Source organism: Aptenodytes forsteri, unplaced genomic scaffold (genome assembly GCF_000699145.1).
Source record: "Aptenodytes forsteri isolate BGI_AS27 unplaced genomic scaffold, ASM69914v1 Scaffold216, whole genome shotgun sequence".
In the NCBI taxonomy this organism is placed as follows: Eukaryota; Metazoa; Chordata; class Aves; order Sphenisciformes; family Spheniscidae; genus Aptenodytes; species Aptenodytes forsteri.
This window is the reverse complement of record NW_008796114.1, coordinates 1361609-1372425: the sequence shown is the minus strand read 5'-3', so window position 1 is coordinate 1372425 and position 10817 is coordinate 1361609.

The following is a 10817-nucleotide window of genomic DNA, read 5'->3' as shown; positions in this document are numbered from 1 at the left end:
AAAAATATGGCGGTTGGCTCATGCTGAAAATGTCTTACAGTGGTTTCACTGCAGTTCAGTGCTTCATGCAGGGGCTTGAAATTAGCGGGGGCTGATCCCTGGGGCCATCAGCCTGTACTTGCTGGCCATATGAAAATCCAGCCAGATCTGACCTAGCTGTAAATCACTGCTCTGTGCTTGCACATGCTCAGCAGAGCTTGTCTGAAATCCAGATGTAATCTTTACTGAAGACTTGCCTAGTGCAGAGCATGCTTCTGCCCACGGCCAGAGAAACTCAGAAAGCCCCAAATACAAACAGAGGGCAGAGAGCTGGCTGCCCCCCACTCTCCCACCCTCCATGCCACCTGTGCTTGGATTCAGCCTTAAACAACACTGGAGGGAAGAAAGAAGAGAAAAATAATGGCTCAAAAGAGGACCTGCAGGACAGCACCTAGGCACAGGCAGGGTGGGATGTGCAGAGGCAACAAGGTCAGAGACAGAGCAGATGGGAGTAAAATGGGACAGGGACATGCCAGGATGACAGGACTTCAGGGGGATAGAAGAATCAAGAGAAGGGGGCAAATTTGGGGAATAGGCAGAAGGGGACAGCCTGTGACACACTGGGCAGAAAGAGTTCTAGGAGACTACCAAATATTTGGCTGTTCTTTCTGTAACCACCTCTGTCTCCAAAACCCAGAAGAGAGCTTGGTTTAGTCTCAGCATTACACTGCGGAACAGCAAATAGCTACAAAGCCCTTTGGGAAAATGTGTGTCATCTACCCCCAGTGTTAGATTCTCAAAAAGGAAAAGTGTTTCCCTCTAGCAGATGACTCCTCTAGCTCATGTGGCAGGACTCTGTACTGTGTGTCTGGAAGTCCAACCATATAAAGTCTCACATCTCCCGTGTACTGTCACATGTGGTAAAATCTCATTTCTGAGCCTTTCTTTCTGGCTTACCTAACGTGCCTATATGTCACCTAACTACAAGTCTTCCCATAAGGTAGCTGCATCTCACTTCAACATCTGCATCAGCATTAGATAAAGGGTCTGAAGAAGATCAGGTTTAACTAGCGTGCATCAGAGAGCACCAAGCAAAGATCTGCTAAACCAGTGACAACAGGGCACAGTGAAATGGCAGGATGCAAAAGCAGATTGGGTGTGGAAAGAAACACTGAGGCTGGTAATCCACAGCCAGTTAATTGCTGGTAACGCTGTGTCAGCACAGCCTCCCTGCTTCCAGTCTGTGCGCATTCAGAGCTGTTCTTGAGGTTATCAGCACACTGGTCCTGACCTCTGTGCTCTGCGCCCTTGGCTGTAAAATAGAGATGACTTTGTTACTATGTACAGCACTGGTTCAGGACCATTATTTTTTTGGCTGGGCTCTGCAAGAGCTAGTGGATTTAGATTGCCTGAAATAAGGCAATCCAAATTCATGGACATCTTGGGAAAACTGTGCCTCATGGGATCCTATCCCAGTTGCCTCACTCTGCCACTATGGCCCTGTATGTGGAATCTCTTCATTCTCCTCTAGAGAGTTCAGGTCAGAAAAACAATGATCCTCTTCCCTTGCAAGGTGCAGGGGTCCCTTCTGTCCTCTCACAAGGGGAGGAGAATCAAGCACAGTGGACTTTCCAAATCACAGGCTGGATTTCCAAATTCATCCCAACCCAAGCCGTGGCAGGACCTTTCAGCTGACAACTCCTTGGTGTATGGGAATCTACCTTTCTCCCACACCACATCTGTCTTAGTCTCTCTGGACGTGGCAGCTTGTAGGTGGAGCACAATGTATTCTGCCGTCCATCAGTCTGAATCTTCCTATATCTCTAGATTCTCTCAGTAACCTGAATTTTTGTGGTATCCTTTCTTTCATCTCATCCTTATCCTTTTTCTTCATTCCTCCTTTCCTCCCCCCAAAAACCAGGAGAAACCAGGAGTATGCTTCTGGGTCCTACTGTGGAAGTCTGTTCCCTTGCATGTCTTCAAGTGAGGGAGGTCTGGAGTGCTTTGTGGCACCGAAGAGAGATGATGCAGTCTTTTCACCAGGTTACCCCTCTTCATAAAGATACTGGAGCCACAGACTCTGACAGACCTCTTCACCAGCAATGCTGGAATGAAGCCAATAGGGTGGGAGGAAAGATCACATCAGGGTTTGATGTAGGAGACTCACTGTTGTGTGAGGAGTCATGGGCTGCAGGTAGTAGAGAGGGAGTGCACAAGCAGGGTCACGGACTGGCACACAACCGTAAAAAAGAGATTTCAGAGAGCTGTTCTAGAGCCATTTAATTATTGCTGGGAAATGCTGAAAGAGGGAGGACAATGACTGCCTATTCTCAGTATGAAAACATACAGCACTGCTCATCTCAGACACATATCTAAGACTACCATCAAGCAAATAACTGCACAAATGAGTACAACCCATAGTATGTATGCAAAATAGGGGTAAGGGTGTGAAGCGAGCAAAAGAAGAGTCAGGGAAGAAGGGCTGCAGATGCTGTGTTTCCCAGAACTGTGTTTCCTTTGGTCCTCACTCGCTGCTGCCAAAGCTGCCTCCAAAGACACTGAGCTCACACAAGGTGGAGCAGCAGAGGAGCTCAGGCATGACTCAGCTTTGAGTCTCCCCTTTGACTTCCATGGGCGGCTGTCCCTCTTACAGCCCGGGAGTCAGGAGCAGCTGGATATGACATTAATCATGATACACCCTTATGTAGGGTTGGCTACAGATTATTTTGTCCATAACCTTATCTGGCCTAATAGGCTAGCTAGGCTTGTGTAGATGTCCAGCCCTTCTCTTCCTTCTTGTTTTTTAAAGTACTGTGGTACCGGCAGTGAAAGAAGTGGCTCACTCAAAGCCACAGAGCACAATAAAAACAGAAACAAGAGGTACCCGGGAGCTGCACCCACCTGAGAAGAAGAGCACTCTGGGCTTGATGTCCCACTTCCATTTTGTAAGCTGGGCAAAGTCCTGGCAACTTTCATCTGCAGTGGGAGTGATGCCGCTCTCTGACCACTAGTTGAGAATCAGTGAGGACTGTCTTTATCTGCCACTGCAAAACCATCATAGAAGAATAGAAAAGTAGGGCTGAGAGGAGGCCAGAGAGGCCATCTAGTCCACTCCTCTTCCTGAAATCAGAATCAGCTATACCTGTGCCCATCTCCATTCATGGAGATTCCACATCCTCCAAAGAAAACCAGTTTCATTGATTTACTACCCTCAACACAAGGAAGATTTACAGATGTTTCGCCTGGATCTCATTTCCTGTAATTTAAGCTATTATCCACCCATAGTGGACATGGAAAAAGATTCACTCCCGTTCTCTTTATGTCTATCTTTAAAATATTTAAAGATCATTGCTGGGCCACCCCCTCCATTGTCTCTTTTCTAAATCAAGCTATGCAAATTCCTCCAGCCTTTCCGCATGAGCCATGTTTTCTAGACTTGTGGTCATCCCCCATTGTCTTCTCTGACTCTCCAGCTGTTCCACATCCTCCCTTAATTAAAGCACCAGAAACTGGACATGATCCTCCAGCTGAGTCCTCTCCTGCTCTGGATCAGAGCAGAAAGAATATGCCAATGCTCCTGTTTATTCACCTGTGATGACAGAAGAGTATTTTTGTGTTCATTACTCAGCAGTATGATCCTTAATCATTTCTTCAGATATGCCATTCCATCCTGAGATAAAGAAACGAGCCAAATCCTTTTGTTCATCTCTTCCAGACAAAGAAGTAGTCTCACCTCTTTTCCAACTAGGATAAGAGGTCAGGCTAAAAATAATAGAAGTCTCAAACCCCAGAGATCAACCACCTAGCAAAGAACTCTCATTTTTTTGCTAAAAATGTTGAGAGGAAATAGATGTCATAAAAAGACTCCATCCCAAATACACAACAGAGACACCCTAATACATCCAGTATGTCTCCCCAGAGAAACAGAGACAGAGAAAACCTGATATGATATATGATATAAAGGAGGCCTTTGAACAACGGTGTCAAGAACAGTCTGTTATCCTGAAAGATCCACCTCAGCATTGAGATTTCGTGGTGATGGAAGGGCAGAAAATAAAGGAGATTTTCATGACTCTCAGTCTGAATAAGAATGTGGACTCAAAATCACAACTGAGGGGTTCCTTTTAGACTTGAGACTGAATTAGTATTTAATCTGAGCCTAGGACTCTGGAATACTTCAGGAAAGTAAAACTGTACTAGTGCCTTGGAAGTTGGCTTGTCTATTATTGTTAATGTCTAGACTCCCAGTACAGCTTAAGTCCTCTCATGAAAGCAGAGGACCTGCTCTTGTGAGGCCACAGAGTGGGATCAGAGCACTGCCCCGGTCCCAATGATCCCAAGGTTGACCCACTTCGGAGGTAGTCCTCTGGCTGACTCTAACTAAGTCTAAGAGTCTAACTAAGAGTCTAAGTCTAAGACAGCAGGGAAGCAGCTGAGTTGAGGCAGCATGACCCTGTTTACACACTGATCTGCAGCAACCTTCTGCTGAGAGGTTTCTCTGTCTTGCCGCAGCATTGTATACAGTTTTCAGCTTGGGACACACTGCAGCCTCGATATTCCTCCCTGCCGTGCTGCTCTCTCGCTCATGCACAGCTGATGATTGACCCAGTACAGCTTGAGTCCTCTCATGAAAGCAGAGGACCTGCTCTTGTGAGGCCACAGAGTGGGATCAGAGCACTGCCCCGGTCCCAATGATCCCAAGGTTGACCCACTTCGGAGGTAGTCCTCTGGCTGACTCTAACTAAGTCTAAGAGTCTAACTAAGAGTCTAAGTCTAAGACAGCAGGGAAGCAGCTGAGTTGGGGCAGCATGACCCTGTTTACACACTGATCTGCAGCAACCTTCTGCTGAGAGGTTTCTCTGTTGCCGCAGCTGATCTGCAGCAACCTTCTGCTGAGAGGTTTCTCTGTCTTGCCGCAGCATTGTATACAGTTTTCAGCTTGGGACACACTGCAGCCTCGATATTCCTCCCTGCCGTGCTGCTCTCTCGCTCATGCACAGCTGATGATTGATAGCTAAAGGCAGAAGATGTTTGTCCTAACAAAACTGCATCCTAGCTTTTCCAGACTTTCCAGACTTTCTCCAGTTTGTCAAGGTCATCTAAAGTGATTGCAACCCCTCCCAGTTCAATGTAATGTGGAAATACAATAAATATATTCTCTATTCTGTCGTTCATTTGATTAATTAAAAAGTTAGCAGTAGAGACCTCGGGCTAACAGTGAACTATCAAGAACTACTCTCTGAATACACTTTTCAACCAATATTGCACTCACCTGCTAAAAATTGGACGTAGCCAATATTTCCTTAGCTTGCTTCTGAGAAGCTCATATGAGACAATGTTCAAATCCTGACTAAAGTTACGATACATCTTTCTGCTGTTCTTCCCTATCCACAAGTCCTATCACAGAAGCATATTAGATAGGTTTGGTATGATTTGCTCTTGATAAATCCATACTGGTTGCCACTCACCTCGTAGTTAATTTCTGGAGGCTCCACGATTGCTTCCCCTGCCCCTTCATTATTTAAAAAAATAGTAACAGGCAACACATTTATCTCTGTACTCCATGAGTCCTCAAAGATAACAGCTAATAGTTCTGGCATTGCTTCAGACAATCCTCCCAGCATCCTAGCAGGAATTTCATCAAGTCCAGCTGATTTTAAAACATCCAACATATCTAACTCTCTGCCATGATATTTCTTGGTCTTGCAGCAAATTGAAAACATTCTCAGACAATCTTAGCAAAATGAAAGGCCTAGACAGTCATTTTGAAGTGAAAATTTTTCCTTACCGGCTGAAAAAAACAAGTAGGTGGGGAAAGCTGACAGGTGTGGAAAAGCCTCGGCTCAGCATGAATACCCTTATGAGAAAAAAAAAAAGAGAAAATTCTGAATCCTGAAGGAAAGCACAATCCAGAATATGCAAGTAATCCAGCAGGGAAAGGGAAACAAACATGCTGGGTTTTATACAAGGTGCCAATAAAAGAACCAAAGTAGTGGTACACTCACTTCTACACAATGTTTGAAATCTAAAAAATAAAATAAGGAACCAGAATGCCTGATCCAAAACACAGACACTGATGCACCAGCCATATTGGAAACCTGGGGAGAAGGCGGCAGTCAATAGGACACTAAACCCAGAATATAAAGTGCACAGTAAAGATAAAATATGCCAGAGGCAGAGCAGTGCACTGCCTTATTGAAAGCTCAGCATCAAATCGAATTTACAAGCTCACCAACTCAACAAGTAACATAAAGTCTGTAAAGCTTGAAATTCCAGGCCTAAATAGGAAGAATATAGTTATGACAGATAATGTTACTGACCCAGGATAGCAAAATGCCTTGAATTCGATAAGTTGAAAGAGATCAGAGAGGCAGCGTGGGCAGGAAAAACAGTAGTTACGGGAGACTTCAACTGCCCTCCTGTAGGTCAACAAATGTCATGCTGGGACATGAAACAGAGATGACATTTTGGGGCTCTGTCAGCAATTATTCCATAGAGCAGCTGGTTAGAGAGCCCACAGGAGCAAATGCAGTCCTCGGCTTTATGGCTTTAGCCCTTCCAGTGGAAGCCCCACTCTGTGACGGTGACCACAGAGGACTCGGCTTCACCAGCTCTACAGGAGCACCACAGGCCAAATACGCCACTGGCATTGTCCTCAGCTTCAAGAAAACCTATGCAGAAATGAGGAGGCTTGTTAAAAAGAAGCTAGAAAGGCCAGCAAACAGAAATCCTAACAAGCAGCATGGAAACTTCTGAAGAACACCAGACTGGAAGCGTAACACCACTGCATATGACCTATTGAGAAAGGCCGGAGCATGGATTAAAGGAAGCCAGCACACATAAACAACTGAGTAAGTAAGTTTATTAGCAGTAAACAGGCATTTTTCAAAAATATGCCTATTGTATCCAAACCAATAAAATGAAATGAATAGTGTAGTCTGGCAGATTAAAAGCAAAATTCTAATTAGGAAGGCTAAAAAAGACTTTGAGGAGCACTAGCTAAAGAAATCAAAACTAGTACTAAGTCCTTCATCAAAAACGTCATGAGCAAAAAACCTGCTATGGACTCTGTATGGCCAGCTAGTGGTAAGGCAAAACTCAAAGACAATGAAGCCATTCTGCATTGCTGTTCACTGGGGTAAGTTTTCATAAGGGGGAAAATGCAGAGGATATATCTGAAATCAAAATAGTTGTGGATGAGATTGTGTTTCAGACAAGTGAAAACTAACAAATTGCTGGAGCCAGATGGTACCTAGCAGAAATCAAGGATGGAAACATTAAATTGCTAATCACAGTGTGCAACCTCCCACTTGAAACCTCCTTGGGAGCTGAAGACTGGAAGGTAGCATATATAAAGCCAATCTTTAAAACAGGTGTCGGGGGGGCATCCAGGGAAACACAGGTCACGTGCTTCATACTATTTTTTAAGCCTGGAAAGGTAAGCAGCGCAGCTCCAGGAGACCAGGGTGTGCATGTGTGAGAGGGGAAGTTCTGCTCTTGACAAATCATTAGCACTCAGTAGAGAATTCACTGATACGTGAAGAAATAGGATGTACTTCAAAAGAGTCAAAATCACTTGTGTAAAGAGAAGTCCTGTCTAAGAGGCTCCCTTGATTGTCTCTGAAAGGATCAGCAGCAGGCAGGTGAAGATGGCCCTGTAGATAGAATATGCCTTGAGAAGTCCCTCGCCAAAGGCTGCTAAGTACACTAAGCAGCCAAAATAAAAGAAGGAAATATTCTGAAAAAGAATTAATTGAAATAAAGGAAATAGAGGCTAGAGATAAACAGTCATTTTCAGAACAGATGGATCTCATCAGAGGAGTTGCACAAGGGTCTGTGCTGGGTCCTATGTTCAATATATTCATAAATGACCTGAAGAAGAGCATGAGCTGTCAGGTGACATTATCTGATGGTACAAAGATATCCAAATTAATGAGGATGAAGGCAGACTGTGGAGGATGGTGGAGGGATTTCTGATGACTGAATAAATTGGCAGGTGAAATTCAATAGAGATAAATATAAAGCAGCGCACACGAGGAAAAGTTGCCATTTCTCATACAAATTGATGATCTCATGCTGACCATCGCCACTAAGGAATGAAACATGAGGGTATAATTCCATGAGGACATTAGCTCAGTGCTCAGGAGCAAGTAAAAACCAAATCAGAAGTTAGGAGTTACTAGGAAAACAACAGACAACAAAACAGTGAATAACATCATGCCCATGGTTAGCTCCAAACTTAAATCTGTGCGCAATTCTGTTGTTACCATCTCAAAAAAGATATAATGGAACTGGAAAACATTCAAAGAATGGCTACAAGAATAATCAAAAGCATGGGATGACTTCTGTAGGAGGAATGACTCAGTAGACTGGAACTTTTCTGCCTGGAAAAGAAAAGGCGTATGAGAGAGTTCTGCAAAAGCCTGAATGAAATGGTGATGATGCATTGTGATAGACTGTCTCTTCCAACTCAGGAACTAGGGACAACAAAAGGAAGCTAGCAGAAACCAGGTTAAAAACCAACAAAGGAAAAGTGAGCTTTCATACAAGTAATAAAATTGTGGAGTACTTTGCCTAAGGATGTTATGGATATGAAAAACATACATGGGTTCAGGGAGAGACTAGACAAATGTTTGGAAGTGCACTACATCAAAGGATATTAGAGAAAAAGCATCAGGACCAGGAAATCTCTGGAGCTAAATTTGTTTGGCAGTTAGGAGAGTGTCATTAATGCCTCACCTGTTCTTACTGTTCTAAAGGCATCTTCTATGGTCATTGTTGCAGAGAAGTTACCAGGCTACAAGGATCCTCGATCAAAACCAGGAGAGCAGTTTTCATGTACCTCTTTCTTACATAGCCCTTTGAGTGACCAGTCTCGGGTGTGCACTATAGCTACATTCAGGCCAGGAGCAACAAACAGTACGAGGGGCATCTTCTACCTTATCTACGCATTATCAAAGGATCCCTTGCATTCAGCCTCTTCAGTGTGCCTTCACAGTCTAAGTATGCAGCAGAAGGCACTGAGCTGTCTTCTCTCTAAATAGACTTTCAAACTCCCCTATTCTGCATTTTTAAATAAATGGAAAGATAAACATTCTTTATAAACACGAGCTGCAAAAACAGTTCCTAGTTCACATCTAATTCCTTAATTAATGACAAATACTGTAAGAGTTTATAGGTGTCTAGGCACAACCACATTTCTCTGTTAAGCCTGCATTAGGATCAGTTCTGCTGTTCAGCCTGCATTTCTCATTCAGTTTCATCTGATCATGCCGAGGTGTCACCAATGCAGTTCCAGTCCCAGGCTCCCTTCTACTTTACCATCCATCTCCTTCTTGATCCAAATCTTCCTCTTTTCTTCATATTTATGCATAGCGTTTATGCAAAAAAATTGGCTGTCAAATATGTATACTTTCATACTATCCTACAGTGTCAAATTATCAGCCCTAAAGAACAGAAGGAATGCCTTGGGTTTAATTTGTTTGGTTGAATTGATTTGCGCCATTGAAACAGGGCGTGAATTGCTCCATTTGGCCGACTCTCCTACTAGATTATTAAAGAACTCTTTAGAATGTAGTATCTACTACAATGAGAAATTTGAATGACTGCAGGATTTCCAGTGTGGTTTTGATTTTTTTATATGCACCATTTATTTCTCATCATTTTATTTTAGGGCAAACGAAAGCTTGGGAAAAAAAATAAGCAATCAGTCTTCCTTAATTAAGGGATATCGTTCCCTCTGGTGAATTTGTGGAAAGCAGAAACAGAATAAATTTCTTTTCATTTCCTCACTGGGAATATTAAATGCAATGCAGCTAATTTGTCTGTGAATTAAATTTCCAGCTTTTTTTAGCTCTTCAGTGCTGCGCTTATCTTTTATTTTACTGTAGCAGGGGAAGATGCTGTACTATGGTAGCTGAGGTATAGTGAAGGGAAAAATCTTTGTATTCTGGTTTCTTTTGCTGGTATTGAATTTCTCTAACAAAGACAAGTATATACAGAAAATAATAAATGTAGTTGCTCTAGAAATTGATTTCTTATCAGTCTTCTCAGCCTATTGAAATAAAATAATTCTCCCTTAGGCAGCCAAACTTAAGATGAGGCTGTCTGACAGGAATTCTTATATTTCTAATGTAGTGTTCTTCCTCAATTTACACAGATTTCAAGCACGGCATTTCTGCTGTCTATGGCAGTACCTTTAAAACCAGCCTCTCTGAATGCATTTCCATGCAGGTCTGGGGCCTTGGCAAGGTTTGTGCGAGGGGCTGTTCGGAGCAGGTGTCGGTGGCTGTGAAAGGGATCCTCAGGCTGGTCCGAAGGACACCAGAACTTCTCTGCTGCGTCTACATTCCTTCCAGCACCTTCAGCCCTGTTCCCTCCAGAAGCAATGGCGGTACTGTCCCTGATGAAAAGGATTATTTCTTTAGAGCAAAAAACTTAAAGAGTAAAAAGGTTTTAACCTATCTGCTTGCAGGTTAGAACCCACTGACAGTTCCGTACATTCATCTGCTCTGCCTTCCGCTGCTCCGAGGGCTTTTTAACTGTTCAATGTCTTTTCCAGCTGTGTCGCTTTTGAAGCCTGAATTTTGGCTGTTGCCCTGTTAGTTTGCAGGTTGGTTGGAAACGTTGCTTACTTGTTGGCTACTGCATTGCTCTCCTGCTTACTTTTCCTCCAGCAAGGCCAATTCTTTCCCCAGTGAAAGCATTATAATCTCAAGTACAGTAAATCACCTCACTAATAATGTCACCATAAAATTATTATATCTCATTATTCTTAATTAATTTGCAGTGTTTCCACATTTTTCCCCAAGCTCCATGCTGGAGAGAAGAGGATATAC